This window comes from Gambusia affinis, linkage group LG20 (assembly GCF_019740435.1).
Source record: "Gambusia affinis linkage group LG20, SWU_Gaff_1.0, whole genome shotgun sequence".
Taxonomy (NCBI): domain Eukaryota; kingdom Metazoa; phylum Chordata; class Actinopteri; order Cyprinodontiformes; family Poeciliidae; genus Gambusia; species Gambusia affinis.
In genome coordinates, this window is record NC_057887.1 from 11,804,288 (window position 1) to 11,820,313 (window position 16,026).

Consider the following 16,026-nt stretch of genomic DNA (forward strand, 5'->3'; position numbering starts at 1 on the left):
GGGGTTAATGGATGGGGCAGGATGAAGCATTGTGTCCTGCTGTCAGAGACCACCATTTGTTTTGTGTGGGATCAATGAGGAGATCTGAAGTCGGTTCCCGCTGGAGATGATGGACTAACGTCTCACCAAAGGAGAAACTGTCAGTGGGAAAACACATCGCAGCACAGCAGCAATTCTGCCTTAAATCTGTGTTTTTGTCAGAAAAATATTTACAGGCATTACGCTTAAAGCATGAGCAGAGGAATTTAATGACACTCTAATGCCTCGACTTAATGCAAACTTAGAGTAAAACAACAACAGATGTAAATTCTATGGTGATGTGAGTGGGATGGTATTCTCTTTCCCTAATACTGTTTTTCAGCCTTGGGGATGTGTAGAAAGAATATTTTTCAGTGCCTATACTATTCTCTCGACGGGAAACTAATGATGTGGATGGCTGCAGTTGCTCTGAATCTAAAGGAATGTTATGAAACTTTAACAGCTGAATGGCAAAAAGCATGCTGATTAGACACTTGACTATGCTATGTTATTTAATTTCACTTTGGATTTAATTTCCTTTAATAATTTAATTTTGAATTAAATTAAATTTGAATAAGACACAGGGCATTGGCAACATTTTTCACAGGCTAAGCCCACAAGAGGACAAAAAAAAGAAATCAAGAAAAAAAACTTGTTTACTTCTAAATCAAGTAAACTGTTATAACATACAAAAAAAGAAATAATCAGAGCACTGAAAAACGAAAACCATATAACCATAATCAATTTCAATGAATACAACGTCCTGATGATGTAATTATTACGTCAGCACGTGTTTCCCTCGCGGTGCGCTTCAATCCGGAAATAGCTTGGCTTGAATATCTGGACCGGGAAAATGTTTCTGGAAACTACAAGCTAGGATGAACTTGACAACTGAGACAGGAATACAGTGTGTGCAACCACAACGAACCTCGCCAGTTTGAGCTGAAACCAAAAAGTAAGTTATGTCGGGTGTGCAGATATTGTGTGCATGTGCATGTATGTGTGCATGTGCATGTATGTGTGCGTGAACTTTACTGAAGCACTACGTCTGAGCTCGTGACGGCTCCACCGTCACAGGGTATCAGAATAAAAAGAGCAGATTAGATGAGCACAGCTTTTGTAAAAAATGTTGAGAGTACAAAAAAACTTTTCATTTTCCAATTTCCCACTACTTTGTGTTGATTTATTTCTCAATGCATCTACGAAAACAGAGTTGAATCCTTTGGATATGAACATTTCCAGTTCATATGAGGTTCTTCCCTCCAGCTGTTGCCCATTACATTTCTTTGTAAATTTATAAATTTTTCTAAAGATGAATTGTTGAATGACATCTTTTAATTAGAAATGAAGGAAGTATTACTGATAATATCTTCACAGACTCAGATCAGAACTATCCTTTTGAGGTTTTGCAGGAGAACAACATACCCCCATTCACCCATCAAATTCAGAATTACAGCAGCTGCTGGATGCAAACCAGTTCCTGTTTCTGACACTCTTCCCGCCCCTGCATGACCAGAGCTTGACCCATCTGTCTGACAGAAGCTGAAAACTATCTGGTCATGCGAGAAGCATGTCGTACAGGAGAAATCAAAAAAGAAAAAAGGAAAGCATGTGACACGATTGTATTCTCTCTACTTCTCTTTGGTCCTTGTGATTTTTTTCCCCACAAACTCTGGGACAGTTAAGATTTTGTAAAGCTGCTGTGCAAAATCGGGATCCAAACAGGCCATGCAATAGACGCAGTCGGTTTTGTTTATTTTATTTCGTCCCGCATCGTTTATCATGACTGGCAGGTGGGATTGGGTTTGAATTGACATGCAGACATGTGCTGCTGGTTGTCTTATACTTCTCACGCAATCAGCTGTTCATATTATCAATCAGAAACATCAAATTTATATGCAGGGATTTCTTACCAAAATGAATCCCTTGCCCCTCTGGAGCTCAGACACCATATTCATATTGAAGCTTTTCACACTAGTTATAGAGATGGGCATGTTGCCATCACCTTGCGGAGCTCTGATTGAGTTTAGTTGTTCTTTCAACCCCAGTCTTCCTCTTGTTAGGTAAAGTGAATTTTACAAATGACTGGTGTGGGCTAATTCCTACTTTTACAAGCCTAATAAGAATAATGGCCAGTCATAAATTTTGAGTTGTCCCGATCTTATGAGACAGGCTGTAAATGAGTTATGAATTATGACTAAGACACACTTATAGTTTATTGGTGAAAGCACTCTTTGAGAAGGAGTGGAGTTCACAGAGTGTGAATGCTGCACTTCCCTTATGCATCACACACATAAAAAGATGCACACATAGAAAGCTTATTGTGGAGTGGATTAACTTGGAAAAGACAGAACACAAAGTCAGATCTGGAAAAATGAGCAAAGCATGAGGGAATGCTGCTCTCAGCACAGAACAGATTAAGGCTAATTGAATCTGACTGTCCTCTGGTAAAGAAGCCAAACTTAAAGAAAAGAAAACTTTGAAGACAACATAATGAAAATACTTTTAAATTAGCATCCAGTTGTGGCTGAAGTGTAACTACAATTAAAGAACACAATTGTCCAGAAACATTGATGTTGGTGATTTAATGTGACAATATATTAAAAAACAGCACAAAGTATTTTAGTGGGATTTTATGTGATAGAACAGCTGAAAGTAATACACGATTGTGAAGCCAAAGGAAAACTGTTCATAATTTTCAAAATAAAAATAATTGTTGGAGGTAAATTTAATTTTGAATTGCTGTACCTAGACCTCCATGAATAGAATACAGTCCAATCAACTGCTGTCAGTGAATGGCAGGGTTAAGTTAGAAAACAATATCCTAAACTTTAAAAATGGAACAGTTTTGTTGAATTCACTATTGGTACATGGAAAGAAAATTTCACAAAAACATCTGCAACTTTATGAAAACAGGAACTAACAGGCCTGGCACAGAGAGTATTAATCAGAAAAGAAGTCATTAGGACCATGGCAACTCTGGACGACTTGCAAAGAGTTGCACATTTCTCAGGTATGTATTTTTAAAAGGATAATTTCATCTAAAAATTTACCTTTATATTTATACACAGTTAATACTGTATATTAAACAAAAATCCAAACGAAGTACATTGAGGTTCTTCTTACAACAGTTCTTTTGTAAGGATACCTTCTCTTATATGAGCTACATGGCCTATTAGGTAGGATAAGGCATTGATGGATAATCATACATTGAAGTGATCTGAATAAAAAACCTTAAATCTTAAATAATTTGTTCCTGCACAGAAGAGAAAACATTGTATGACATTTTTCAGCTGCAGCTGTTTCCGTATGTCTAATGTTGAGAGTAGTTCTGATGTTTGCCTTGGCCATTGCCTTCACCTCAAAATGGCAAATGTCCTAGACATGGGGTTTTATGGCTAATGGGACACAGGGTTGTATTCATTGCCTCTGTAAGTGGCACTACCATGAGGTAGGAGTGTTTCGGAGCCGCACAAGAATTTAATCCAAAATTTGCAACCTGTCCGAGTTTACCGCAATGATGATGTATGTCTTTAAAAGTCAGGAGTGAAGATTCCAGAGCAAATATAACACCTCTGAATAATTCCTTTTTTTAAGTCTCAATTTACAGAGAAAATCAGTTCAAGACTGAGTTTTGGAAATCTTTCTCCCATGCTGTGGAAAATCTGACCTAACAGTGTTGGAGAATGTTATGTTTGGTACCCAATAAGTTTTACTGGCAACGTGAAGAGGTGATGACTGACCATGGCATTGCTTCCTGGGCAACGACAGCCATTTACTTTTATGACCCAATCTGAATTAATTTTTGCAAACTTTGTTTAAAAGTAGAATTTTAGCATGTAGTAATATACTGTAACTTATGGGTAAAACATAAATGTTATTTATAGTCCCTCCAGTGGGTTCTGGCTCTAACCTGTGCTCCATCCCAGTGGGATGTGCCCAAAAAGGCTCCAAAGCCAGCCACCCTGATCAGACATCCTGATCAAATGCCCAAACACCTCTACTGACTCGTATTGATGCAGCAAAGAAGCAGCTCTATTTGGACCAAGGTTATCTCCAATGTCAGGAGTTGGGGTATGCACCATTAAAATGACACGTTTGCATTTTGTCTCAGCTTTTCCGTCACGATAGGCCACAGATGTCAAACTCCAGTCCTCAAGGGGCGCCGTCCAGCTGTTTTTAGATGTGCCACACGTACAAAACACTGGAATGAAATGGCTTAATTACGTCCTCCTTGTGCAGATAAGTTCCTTAATGACCTAATTATTCTATTCAGGTGTGGTGCAGCAGAGGCAAATCTAAAAGTTGTAGGACACCGGCCATTGAGACCCTTGAGGACTGCAGGTACTGCTACAGCCTGCAATAGGCTGTAGCAAAGGTTGTACAGCCTGCAATAGGCTGTAGCAGTACCTGCAATACATCCTCCAAAGTTACCTTACCTCTTTTGCTTGAGGCAGAAACTGAACCACTCACATAAACATGGGGTATTTTTGTTGAGATAAATCAGAAAGGGTTACAAAAACTGAACTCAAATTTTGATTTAAGACCGTATCTTTAATTATGGTCACTTCACTTGTATAATGTAAAGCAATCATTCCCAATCCTTGTCATCAGTACCCACTGTCCTGTATGTTTTAGGTGTTTCCTTCCTGCCACACGATTTATCAGGGGTGCCCAAACTCGGTCCGCGAGGGCCGACATCCTGCATGTTTTAGTTCTGTCCCTGGTTTAAGGGACCTGGATCAAATGATGGCTTGTTAGAAGGCCTAAGGAGAACACTGACATGCTAAAAAGGTTGTTGGTACTACCAGGGAGAGAACTAAAACGTGCAGGATGCTGACCCTCAAGAACCGACTTTGGGCACCCTTGATTAGATGAATCGGCTTCAGGATCACTGGATGAGCTGATGAGGAGGAAATACAATCATTTGAATAAGGTGTGCTGGAGCATGAACACATTTAAGTCATGAAGGACTGTGGGTCCTGGTTTTTGAAAACTGCTGATTTGAAGGACATGTTGATTTTTTATGTTTTAAGGAATTTCTGAAGTTTGCTTTGTAATTTCTTTGATGATTTGTGTATTGGCTCTACTTATTACTTGTTTATTTTTCCTGGTATGTTTGCAGTTGCCCAGGTGGTTACATGGGCAACCCGTCATAGGGCAGAACTACATTCAGTTCATGTTAAATGAAGCACAAATTGTGTCTTTTGAGTTCACACTTGATGCTGAATAGCAAAATCTGCAACAGGTGCTTAGGTATTTGGACTACAGCAGGTGCTCACGAGAAGGATAAGGATATGTTCTGGTAATATAGAACAAAAATCAGATGAAATATGTCTGTTAAAAAAATACGGGACAAAGTAAAAGTGAGAATTTCATGCAACTTTTTTTTTGTAGATTTTTAAACTAAACGGTTTTTCTTAATTATGTTTACAAGCACTTGGTGTTTCTGTTAGTGTTTTAACAAGCTGTACTTAAACTTGACATTAGTCATTAACAGCATTTAGTGGGAATTCCTGCACAGTAAACAACAGGGACAGTCAGACAACAAAGGGCAACTCCTAACATCCACATAATGAAATCAGCCATCTCTTGGGCCCTTCCAGCTCCAATGCCACCTCTCCCTGGAGGTCTCACTAAGAGGTTAAGCTGCTCCTCCATCCGTCCACACAGTTCAGAGGGTAAACTAGCAGAGAAATCGGACACTGGCCTGCTGTGGGTTTCCAGGCTCCTGAGAGTAAGACAGGAGAGGGTTAAAGTCGGGGCAATCTTTCCAAATGTTTAAGAGTGGCCTTTGATTGCCTCCCATCCATGTGTAGTGTGTTGCTGAAGAGGAAACCTGACACTAGCGTTGTTATTGAAGTGGCGCTTGGGGGGCTGATAACTGGTCTCATCAGCAAAGATCCAGAGTGGGAGCTGTCGCTTTGCCTCTATAAAGGACCGTGACAGGTGTGTGACAGATCCAAGCACTGAGGGACAGTTGGGGGACCCCCCCCAGAGATGACAGCCTCTTGGCTTGCCTCACAACCTGATTAGATCCCTGGCTGTTGGGAATGGCTCATATTGTCTTCAAAGGCAACTCTTGCATAAAATAAACTGTTTAATTCCTTGGATCCTTCATCTGTTTGAGAAAAGTAAGAATGCATAAAAAGACAGAGGCAAAAATCTTTCTGTCTCATAAAAGAAAGACTCAGTCTCATACCGCTAGAGTCTTACTCAAAAGATCTAGAATTTGGGTGCATTATTTTGAATGTCTAGTTCAGATTGTACAGTGAGCTTTAAACACTTGTTTGTATAATAAGTAGTGTTTGGGAGAAGATTAAACTCATTGTAGAGTAATTGTACTTTTTATTTTATTTTTTATTACATAATTTATGAGCCTTGTAAGTGGGTATGCTGTAATTCCTTTCTTTTTCTTGGTTCTATTGCTTTTAGACCAATTTGCAACTGTGTTTGATTATTAGAAGCATAACAATACGTAAAACAACCACATAGCACCAAAAAGAGGCTCACAACAAGAATTGGAAATTAGAGGGGAGCTAAAATACCAAGGGAATGAATCCTCAAGTCTGCAACTCGACCACAAGTGGCATCATTGTCATCACCTTGTTCTGATTTCATTTCATCTCTCGGCGCCACCAGTGCAGGCAATATCTGGGTATTGAGTTACAGGAGGCCCACCTCTTATTATTTTCATGGGAACTCAAGGACAGGCCGTCTTGCACAGAGATGAGAGGATATTTATATGAATGCACATAATGTTGTGTTCTCAGTACTCAGGGACATTTAGTGCCTATCTCCGAATAGCATCAGAGGCTTTCAGCTCGACAGAGTCATTAATATCGGAAGGGTTTATGTGTTTCATATTGCCTCCATGCCAGCTGAGACCGCATGCCTGATGAGCTGGTTAGTGTAGTACATGATGCACCATTTTATACATTTTTCTCAGCTTCACTCAGCCTCGGTATGTAGTGTAGACAAGATCACTTTATGTCCATAAAGGCCAGTCGACAAGCAATGTTGCTGTCCATTGGCTATTCCTTCAGAGCTTTTCTGAGATATTTCATTTTCTAAAATTGAGGTTGATGTTTTTTAACTTATAATTATTATTTTTTTCTTACTTTGAAAACCATTCTTGTGAAAACAGAACTTCAACTGCTCTGGTAATTAAAATGGTCTTACCCACAGGACAACAATAGAAATAGGTGTTGAGAAATTTGAAGGTCTTCAAGATTTCTTAACATAATTTTTTTCATCCCTTTGTGAGGCTAACGTGTCTGTCACTTTTCCGTTTGAGATCTGTGTCTATGTACATAAATATTTATATATTGTGTATTTTACGTTGGATAATAAAGAACTGATGAGTGGAATTTTTTAGCCACAACTTCCTTAAAATTTGGCTTTCCCCCGATTTTTATAAAAAAGACAAGGATGGACTTTAACTGTAAGAGCAATTGAAGTTTTGTCAAATAGTTGTTTTCTTCTAGTCATTTTCACGCATCTTCTAGGGTAAAAAAAGATTACGGGTTAGAAATTTGCAACAGCAAATGGCTCTGGCAGAAGGGTACTAAACTTCTTGCGTGCCCAAGCATTTCTGACTTATTTAATCTTTCTGAATATTTTATTTCAGTTGTTTCAGTTTAATCTCCTCTATAATTTTTTATTGTAATAAGTCACAGACTTTTGCTTTTGGCCAACAGTGTTGTCTGAAGGAGTAAATCTTCTAGTCAAAGATACACACAGAGGAATTGGTTAGTGATCAAAATTGGACAGTTTTCAGCTTGATTGGCACTGACAAAGTGGATGCTCAGAAACCAAAACAAATTTTTTCCCCCAATTACTTGACCTGTATGTACCAGGTCAGGTCACACTGACAACACTCTTTTATTTTATAAAAGTATAATTAACCCTAACCTGATAACAAACCAACTCCCCACACTCAGCATTCACCAATGGCGCTTGTCCCAGACCATAGTCCAAATTTTTTAGACCACTTGTAACAGTCAGAATTTAATCACATTAAGACAATAAATGAAAGTCTGAGTGCTTGTTGTCAAAATAAAAAAAAAAAAAAAAAAATATGAGGAGGTTTAAAACTTTCGTAGAATCCTGTAAGTATGAAAACAGTTCCATTGAGACAGTGTTAAATTATTACCCCCAGGAAACGTCTATGTGAATACACATGAAGAATTACAATGCAAGAGGTGATAAACATCCTGCATGGGTGTGACCAGAACTAATTCTCCTTTACGTTGGTTACTATGCAAAGCTGAGGCAGCTGCCAGCGTACCCTAGCAACAGGTACCATCGAACCTCCAGGGCTCGGAGCACCAGTGGGAGAGCAACCCACAGTGCATGTATCCCAGCATGCTTTGCCCCAATTGGTGCCCTTCACCCCCGTGACCCACCGTAATGACAGCATGGAGAGATGAAAAGAGCCAAGTGAGGCAGGCAGACACAATTGCTCTGGCTTCACGCTGAACGGAGCGTTTTCACATACGGCTCACACAAAGAGCGCAGAGACACGGGGCGGCTTTGGGCCACAAGAGTCGACACGATCATCCAGAACAGAAGTCATGTTCTTCTTCCCATCACTGCGAAAGGTTTCCGTGTGCCCAAAATACTGTATACCTGCATGTTTTTTAAAGACATTGTTATTGATGTTTTCATTATCCACTCCAGTGGTGCAGAATATTAAACCTTCGCTTCGCTTTTCAGAAAATACACATCGACAGAATCCAGAAAACAATTAGTGACTGAAAGGAGCCAAACAACTATCTGTTGCAGCACACACACACACACCCTGCACAACTTATTCAATATTACTTGAGGTCCCTACACGTTTCTCCTGTCATATTTATAAAGTTTTCCACATGGAGCTTTCCAGAGGCCGTGTTAAAGTATAAAATTGAAAGTTTATTATAAAATTACTGTTAGCAAAATTTATGTATAGCAAGTAACTGGAATAAAAAAAAAAAACAGGAACTTGGTGGAAGGACAGGAGAAGATGGGGTATTAAGGATGAATAGAAGGGAAAAGGGCACAAGGAATTGTGCAATTAAAGGATGACAAAAGGAAGTATACAAGAAAGAAAGGTAGCATGCAAGGAAGGAAAGAAGAAGAGGAAAGACATGATTAAGGAAAAGAAGGAAGGAGAAACAGAAGTGCAGATATTCATAAAAAAGGAAGAATTAAAATGAGATATGAGGGAAAGAAGAAGAATATTAGCAAGGACAAACAAGAGAAAGGAATGAAGAAAAGAAAAGACCACCAAAAAAATATAAAGGCACAAGGATGAAAGTAAGAAAACAAGAAAAGGCATTAGGGAGGCGTACCCTCCCTAATGGGACACAAGCAGGGAGTAACACCCAGCAGGTGAATGGTAAAAGGAAGGATATAAGGAAAGGAGGAATTAACAACACATTAAAACAATGGGACAGACATTTTCATGCTCTGTTTTCTTTCTCCATATCTACCCACAACTGGAAAATACTCCACCCTTCCAGACTGTGCAGGAGGCCTGTGTCACTGATCATTTCAGTGAAAAAAATAAATCCCATCTGTGCACAGAGCACAACAAACTGCCATCATTCCTGTAGTCTCTGGTCATCGCAATACCAACAGGACTTTAAATCACCCTCAGGGTTCATTATGAGGTGACGGCCCTTTGTAGTAGAGAAGAGAGGGGTGGGGGTCTGGAGAAAGTGAGGCAGATGTTACGAAGGGTTGACAATAGTGCTATTTTCACAGCATGTCCTCCACCTGTGGCGTGACGGAGGCTGCTGTCGGGGGGCCTTTGATGCCTGTAGAGATAAATGTAGCAGATGAACATCTCTTACTGGCAGCCTCCGCATCTTTGCAGATTGAGATGTCTAGACAAGAACTGCTGCGGGCTTGCAAAACTAACTTGGTGCAAAACAAAACGAAATGCAAAGCGCAATATCAGATCTAGGCTTCCAAACATAGAACACGATCGCAGTAAAGGGATAAAATCTTTTCTAAGTGAGCACATGTTAGTGAGGAGAAAAATAATAAAAAGCCGGACAAGCTGTTTCAGGAGGAAGCAGGTGGTTTCCAGTTTAAAGTGTGTTTTGATCATTTCCTTCTCAAAAGGTTCTGGTCCTGCACGTCTACCTCTGTAGTCTGCAGCCTTAAAGAGCAGCGTCATTATCAGCAAAGTGCTTTTTAAATCCGATCTCGCTCAACACCAGGATGTCTTCAGCATGCTAATCCTCTGGGATACGGATCCGTCACTCCTTGCTCGTTCCTTCATGCCTGGCGCGCCAAAGACAGCTGGGAAAACAGTTTTCGCCCCGATGATCTGCGCACGCATCAGGGACATCACAGTTCGGCTGCCTGGCACTTTATAGAAATCTGAAAAATCCAACACAGGATTATAAAAACAAGGTTCAATTAAAGTGGATTAAACATTTAGTTGAAAAGGGATGCCTTAATGTCTGTACGTCCACATACGACTTCTGGGGCTAGACGTGAAATATAGTTTTCTAGCGTCAAGTGGGCCAAGATGTATCCACAGTGATGTATAAGAGAGATGCCTACAGCTGCACTCAGTCATTGCTGTCATTGTCTTAAATTTTATGCTTAGATCTTACAGAAAGCTCCAAGTTTAACTTTTTTTTTCTTTCTATCTCTTTCTTTTCTATGCAAACTTTCGTGGCATCTGATGTACTTTGCCATCAGGAGTTAAGAAAGTGTTTAAGCGAAGCCGCACGAGCTCGCAGAGCTAATCGCTTCAAGACTGTTGAGGAGCGAACAGGATCCCTGAGACTGAGGCTTATACGTTCAAGAGAGGATGAGAGCTGGAGAGGAGCTACAACCTGCAGAGAGGAAGACCGTGGGGGGGATAAGTATAGAGAGCAGCGATAAAGAGGTAATCATCTCCACTCAACGCATATTTTATCCAGCGGGGTTATTAGGAGCACAGAGATGAGTCAAATCCACACAGACGCCTCTCTTCTCTTTCTCCCTTCTGTATTTCCCCCCAGTCCTGATCCCTGGCACAGAGCCCAGCTCTCATTTTCAGCCATTCACAGGAATTTTACTGTTTCACTGATTCATCCTAATAGTTTATTGATGAGCCAAAGGAATATACAATGCCATGCAGTGTAAAACAAAACAAACAAAAAAAAACCCCACAAAAAACCCCCACCACCAACAACAAAAAACAAAGAACAAACAAAATTCCACAAGATTTGACAACTGAGTCACTATATATTGTTTATAGATAGGGGGCAGTGTTCTCAAAGGGAAAATGATAAGCCAACCTTCAAATACTCTCAGTAGGTTACTTTTATAATGTGTTGAGTAAAAAACACTGTAATATTTAAACCAGATAAAGAATCTAAATGGAAAGATTTATTGCCAAAAACCTATCCCCATTCATCACGGTAAATATTTCAATATCTCTTTCATTTATTCTCTAAGTGAATTTTTACAAGACTGTTTCTTACATATGTACATATATTTTTACCTGAAAATGCAGCCCGACTTCATTTCGTGGCACCAGTTTAACTGAAATCTCGTTTAGCTCCTGTCCTTCCTGTTCTGTTGGTGAACAGACCGCCGTTGCCCTCCTCATTCAGCACCACGCAGAGGATGAATCTGTTCGCCTCCTGCATGGAGACAAAAATAGCTCCTAATAATGAAAGATTGATGCAAAGTAAGCTTGTCATTACATGCTGCAGTAGACAATTAGGTGCCTTCCGACATACAGCCAGGCCGCTCTGATTTTTTTTCTACTCTTCTTTCCAACATTTGTTCCTTGTTTTCCCTTTGCCTCCCAATCTCTCTGTTCCTCTTCCACACTACCTGAATACGTAAAGTCATTTGGAAAGCAACGTTTTCTTTGGAGTTCAAAAAGACAGTGAATCATTTGCACCGGTGGCAAATCTGATGCGTATGAAGTACATTAATGTCTTGTTTATGCAAGGCTACCCCAAACAGAAACATGTTTTACTCAAAGGTTTAGGAATTGAACGGTTAATAATTAACAAAGTGTTCAACAAGTTTAGTTGTATATTCATTCCACTTGTTTGGACAGAGATCAGAAATACCTCCTACAGTTGAAAAACTAAAACCCACTCCATAAAACTCAAAATTCAGTGTAAGATTTCTATTTAAAAGTAATATAATTTGATTTTTGGACAGTTTGAAATGGTATTAGTGTCCTAATTATTGGATCTGAAATCGTGAACTAAAAGCATACATAGACATTCTTTTTTTTAAAATATGGGACTAAAGGTTTCTCAAAGAGCCTCCAATGAGTTCGTGTATGTGAAAAGCAAAAACTGAACAATGTAGTAGCAACCATTTTACTTTAAGCTAAACTCGATGCGAAATCCTTGAAAAAAAATTGCAACATATGTTTATATAATGTTTTTGAATTTTGCTTGTCCAGCCTGGGAGAGAACTACCTGAAAGGGAGGAAGTGAAGAAGGACAGGAGAACATAAGGAGGTATGGAAAAGGAATGAAGGAATGGTGGAAAGGAGGAACCTATCTGTTACAATATACAGATATGTGCTGTGACGTTGTCTCCATCCTACACTAACCAACACTCTCAAACCTGTCACGGTTTAACCTAGTTCACTTCTCCAGGTGCTCCTATTAAAATCTCTTACCTCTCCTCATTTTATCAGCCTGCAGGGTTGTGCAGGCTGCACCCGTGATGGTGGCTGGCTGCATTCAGAAACACCAGGCGGACTGACATCTCAATGGACTCCCTATTCCATCACTATCAGCTTACAGCCTATAATTACGCCCAATCATCTCGGATCAAGCCTTTCGGCCTGAACGGCCCAGCGTAACATCTGCTGCCTGGACGACTTGGCTTAGGAGGACTTTCTTATGGAAAGGTGAGCTAATAGTAGTGCAGCAAAAGAGGAGGGAGTGTGACGTGAACAGGTACTAAAGCCCATTCACAAGATGTTTTTTTTAATTTTTTTTCTTTCTGAGAGCAGGTGCTCTGAGGTATTTCTCATCATCCCCCTGCCAGTGATGAAGCTTTAGAATGCTGTAATAAATCTACGGATTTAATTTTGAGGAGTCTAAATTAAAGGGCATTCTGCTGTTTTGAGACCAAAATAGACTTTATTGTCACCACAGAAATGTCTTTATATAACTAGGATATTTATATGTGGGTTGACATTTTTTTTCCCCTAAGATTCTTTCCGGAAACCGTTTAGTACATCCCTAACAGCAACGGCTAGATATTAAGAAACTGACTCCCAATATTTCCTGTTTGTATTATTATTATTATTATTTTTTTAAAATCTGTTTTCAATGTACTGTAGTGATACAGTCAAAACAGATTGGTATCAATTTCCTCTGATTGTTTGTCAAAAAACGTGATTTAATTAGCCCAGTCTTCAATGTAAATAATCGATCGTGCAGCAAAAAAAGTTTTTTTTATGCTTAGTAAGATAAAACAAATATAGAATGTTAAATACTGAACACTTAAAAGTAGAGATTATAGTGGCTTTTGTGCTCGTATGTTTCAAAAATACATTTTGAAAACAATTTCTTTTCTTAATGCTTGTTAGCTATATATGCTTGAGTTGAAGGTACTCTGAGACTAGTTTCTATCTGTCAGGAACAGAGTTAACTTATTTTGCCATTTTAGCTATAGCTGCTTGTCTGGTTGCATTGCAGCTCGCAGTGAAGTCATATTTGTTGTTTGATACTGTTCATGCTTACCCACGGTGGAAAGTGACAGAGCAATTTTTCTTTTATTTGTTTCTTGTTGATGCACGCAGGAAAGTTTAAAAATGTGATTGCCTCTGGGGAATAGCAGAGAACAAAACTAATCCAAGTTTGCTTCACGTATTGCACAAGAGTAAAATCCACATTAACAAGGACAGTTTCTGTTCATCATATTCCATTTGCAAACTCTGCTTTCACCCGCACACCCATTCCCGTTTAGTCTGCGCAAACAGCTTAATCAGACCCTGAAGCCTGTGAGCTGAGAAACAAGCCGCGGCCCTTCATTGCCATTAATCATTTCATTTGGACTTTGGTGGAAAATCAAGCAAACACAGAAGAATCACACCCGACTGGGCTCAGTGAGCTTGTGTCTGCGCTGAACTGGGCACCAAAGAGCTGGCAGCGACAGCAGCAGCAGCAGAGCAATTGAACAGGCGCACGAAATAAACTGACACTGTAGGAGATTAAGCTAGACAGCAGCCTTCAAACCACATGCACTAAGAAATCAGGGAGAAAATGAACAGTTCTTCTTTATGTTTATATCGATAATAATTGCGGCTCTAATTATGGGAAGGCTCATCCAAGGTGTTCAACTTGTCTATAGCAGTTGATTTGAGCTTAAAAGCAACAAAAGAAAATGCCGGAGTCGTCCTCATCCATAAAGAAGTTTGGAAAATGTTGAAAGCTCGGCAAGCAGCCCGAAATTAGCTTTATAAACTTTTCATAGGTTTTTTCTGCAACCCGTTGAAACAACATTCTGAGTACAAAGTCTTAAATGGTCTTAACCACTGTGTTTCTCTCCCCACCGCTATAGGATTCAGATGTAGAAAATTACTTCATGACATGCAGAAAACTCACAACTAAGCAAAAAAAAAATAAAATAAAAATCGGATTAACTGCTCAAAATTAGTTTTGTTTTTCTTCCAAGTACAGACTGTTCTTCCATAATTTCTCCAATAGTTCTCCAGATTCTCAATGGTATTTCACGGTTTATCTTAGGACCCTAGCTTGATGTTTACATAATAAATTTGACCAAACATCACAGTACTGCACTAACATACGAAGAAAGTGGTCAGGTGGCTTACTTTACCGTGTTCATATTTTGCCACATAACAAGAAATACCATTGCATTTTGTTCACGTGGAAGACCAACACAAAGTATCACATAACTTCAGTAGATTATAAATGGTTCTAAAAACACGATTGAACATCTGTGTGTATATTTGTATTCAGTGCCTCTGAGTTGATACTTAGTAGCTGCAAGTTATGTCTCCCCAGATCCATACACCTGGGACCTGAAATTTCTGCGAATATGTCTTTGCAAAATAACTGTAGCTCCATCCGAGTGGGTGGAGAGCATCTACGAACAGCATTTCTTAATTGCAGCAGATTCCTCAATAGATTTGCAAATACACTTTGATGTAACCCATGTAATCGTACCCTTAGTGGTATGATTATCCTGCTTGAAGTTAAATCTCCTCTCCAGTCTTTTACAGCCTCTAACAGTTTTTATTTCAGGATTGCCATGTATTTAGCTGAATCCATACTCCTATTAACACTGACCTGCTTCTCTGCCCCTGCTGCAACAAAAGAATCACCACAGCATGTTGCTTCAATCGTGTTTTACCCACGGGATGTTGTGTACAGAGTATTCCCCCCAAATTTATACATAATCTCATCTGACCACAGCACCTTCTTCCCCATATTTGCCGTTTACCCTGTGTGGCTTGTGGAAAACTGAGAGTAGGATTTCTTATAGGTTTCTTTCAGCAAGGAAATCCAGATTGAAGCTGTAGATTTGCAGCTTAAAAGCCCAACAAAAATCTTTAGGGCAGTGGTGCCCAAAGTCAGTCCTCAAGTGAAAGTGCCCTTGAAATTTCAGTTATTTTCTGATTTCAACACACCCCAATCAAATGATGGTCCACTAACAGGTTTCTGCAGATCTTTGACATGCTGGTTAGAAGGTAGTCAGGCAACTTTTGTGTCGGAGCAGAGATGCATCTTAATCCAAAAAATGGTCACTAGTTGTTACAAACTCCAGGACCTTCAGAAAGTCCAAAGAGCCTGTAGAAGAGACTGGATCCTCCTAACGTGAAACATGTAGACATTTGTACGCTACTATGTGATTACCTCAGATCTGGATAGTTGTAGTAATTTTTTCCCTGAAACTATTCCCCAAGGAGCACTTGCATCCAAGCTCTGTATGGTTTTGGCAAAGGTTTAGAAAGGCTGAAGCAGTTACTGTTTATTTAACAAAATTCAGAAACGTGATATCAAAAACTCACCA

The 16,026-nt window shown here is 39.5% G+C and overlaps 1 long non-coding RNA gene across 1 annotated transcript in view; it reads left to right on the top strand.

Annotated features, from left to right (window-relative positions):
• Positions 1-833: 833 nt before the first annotated feature.
• LOC122823119 overlaps positions 834-16,026 on the top strand; it is a 51,916-nt gene continuing 36,723 nt past the window's right edge. Inside the window, exons 1-4 of the long non-coding RNA XR_006369282.1 lie at positions 834-973; positions 10,720-10,909; positions 12,437-12,494; positions 12,677-12,892. This is a non-coding gene — a long non-coding RNA (uncharacterized LOC122823119). The remainder of the gene's footprint in view (positions 974-10,719; positions 10,910-12,436; positions 12,495-12,676; positions 12,893-16,026) is intronic.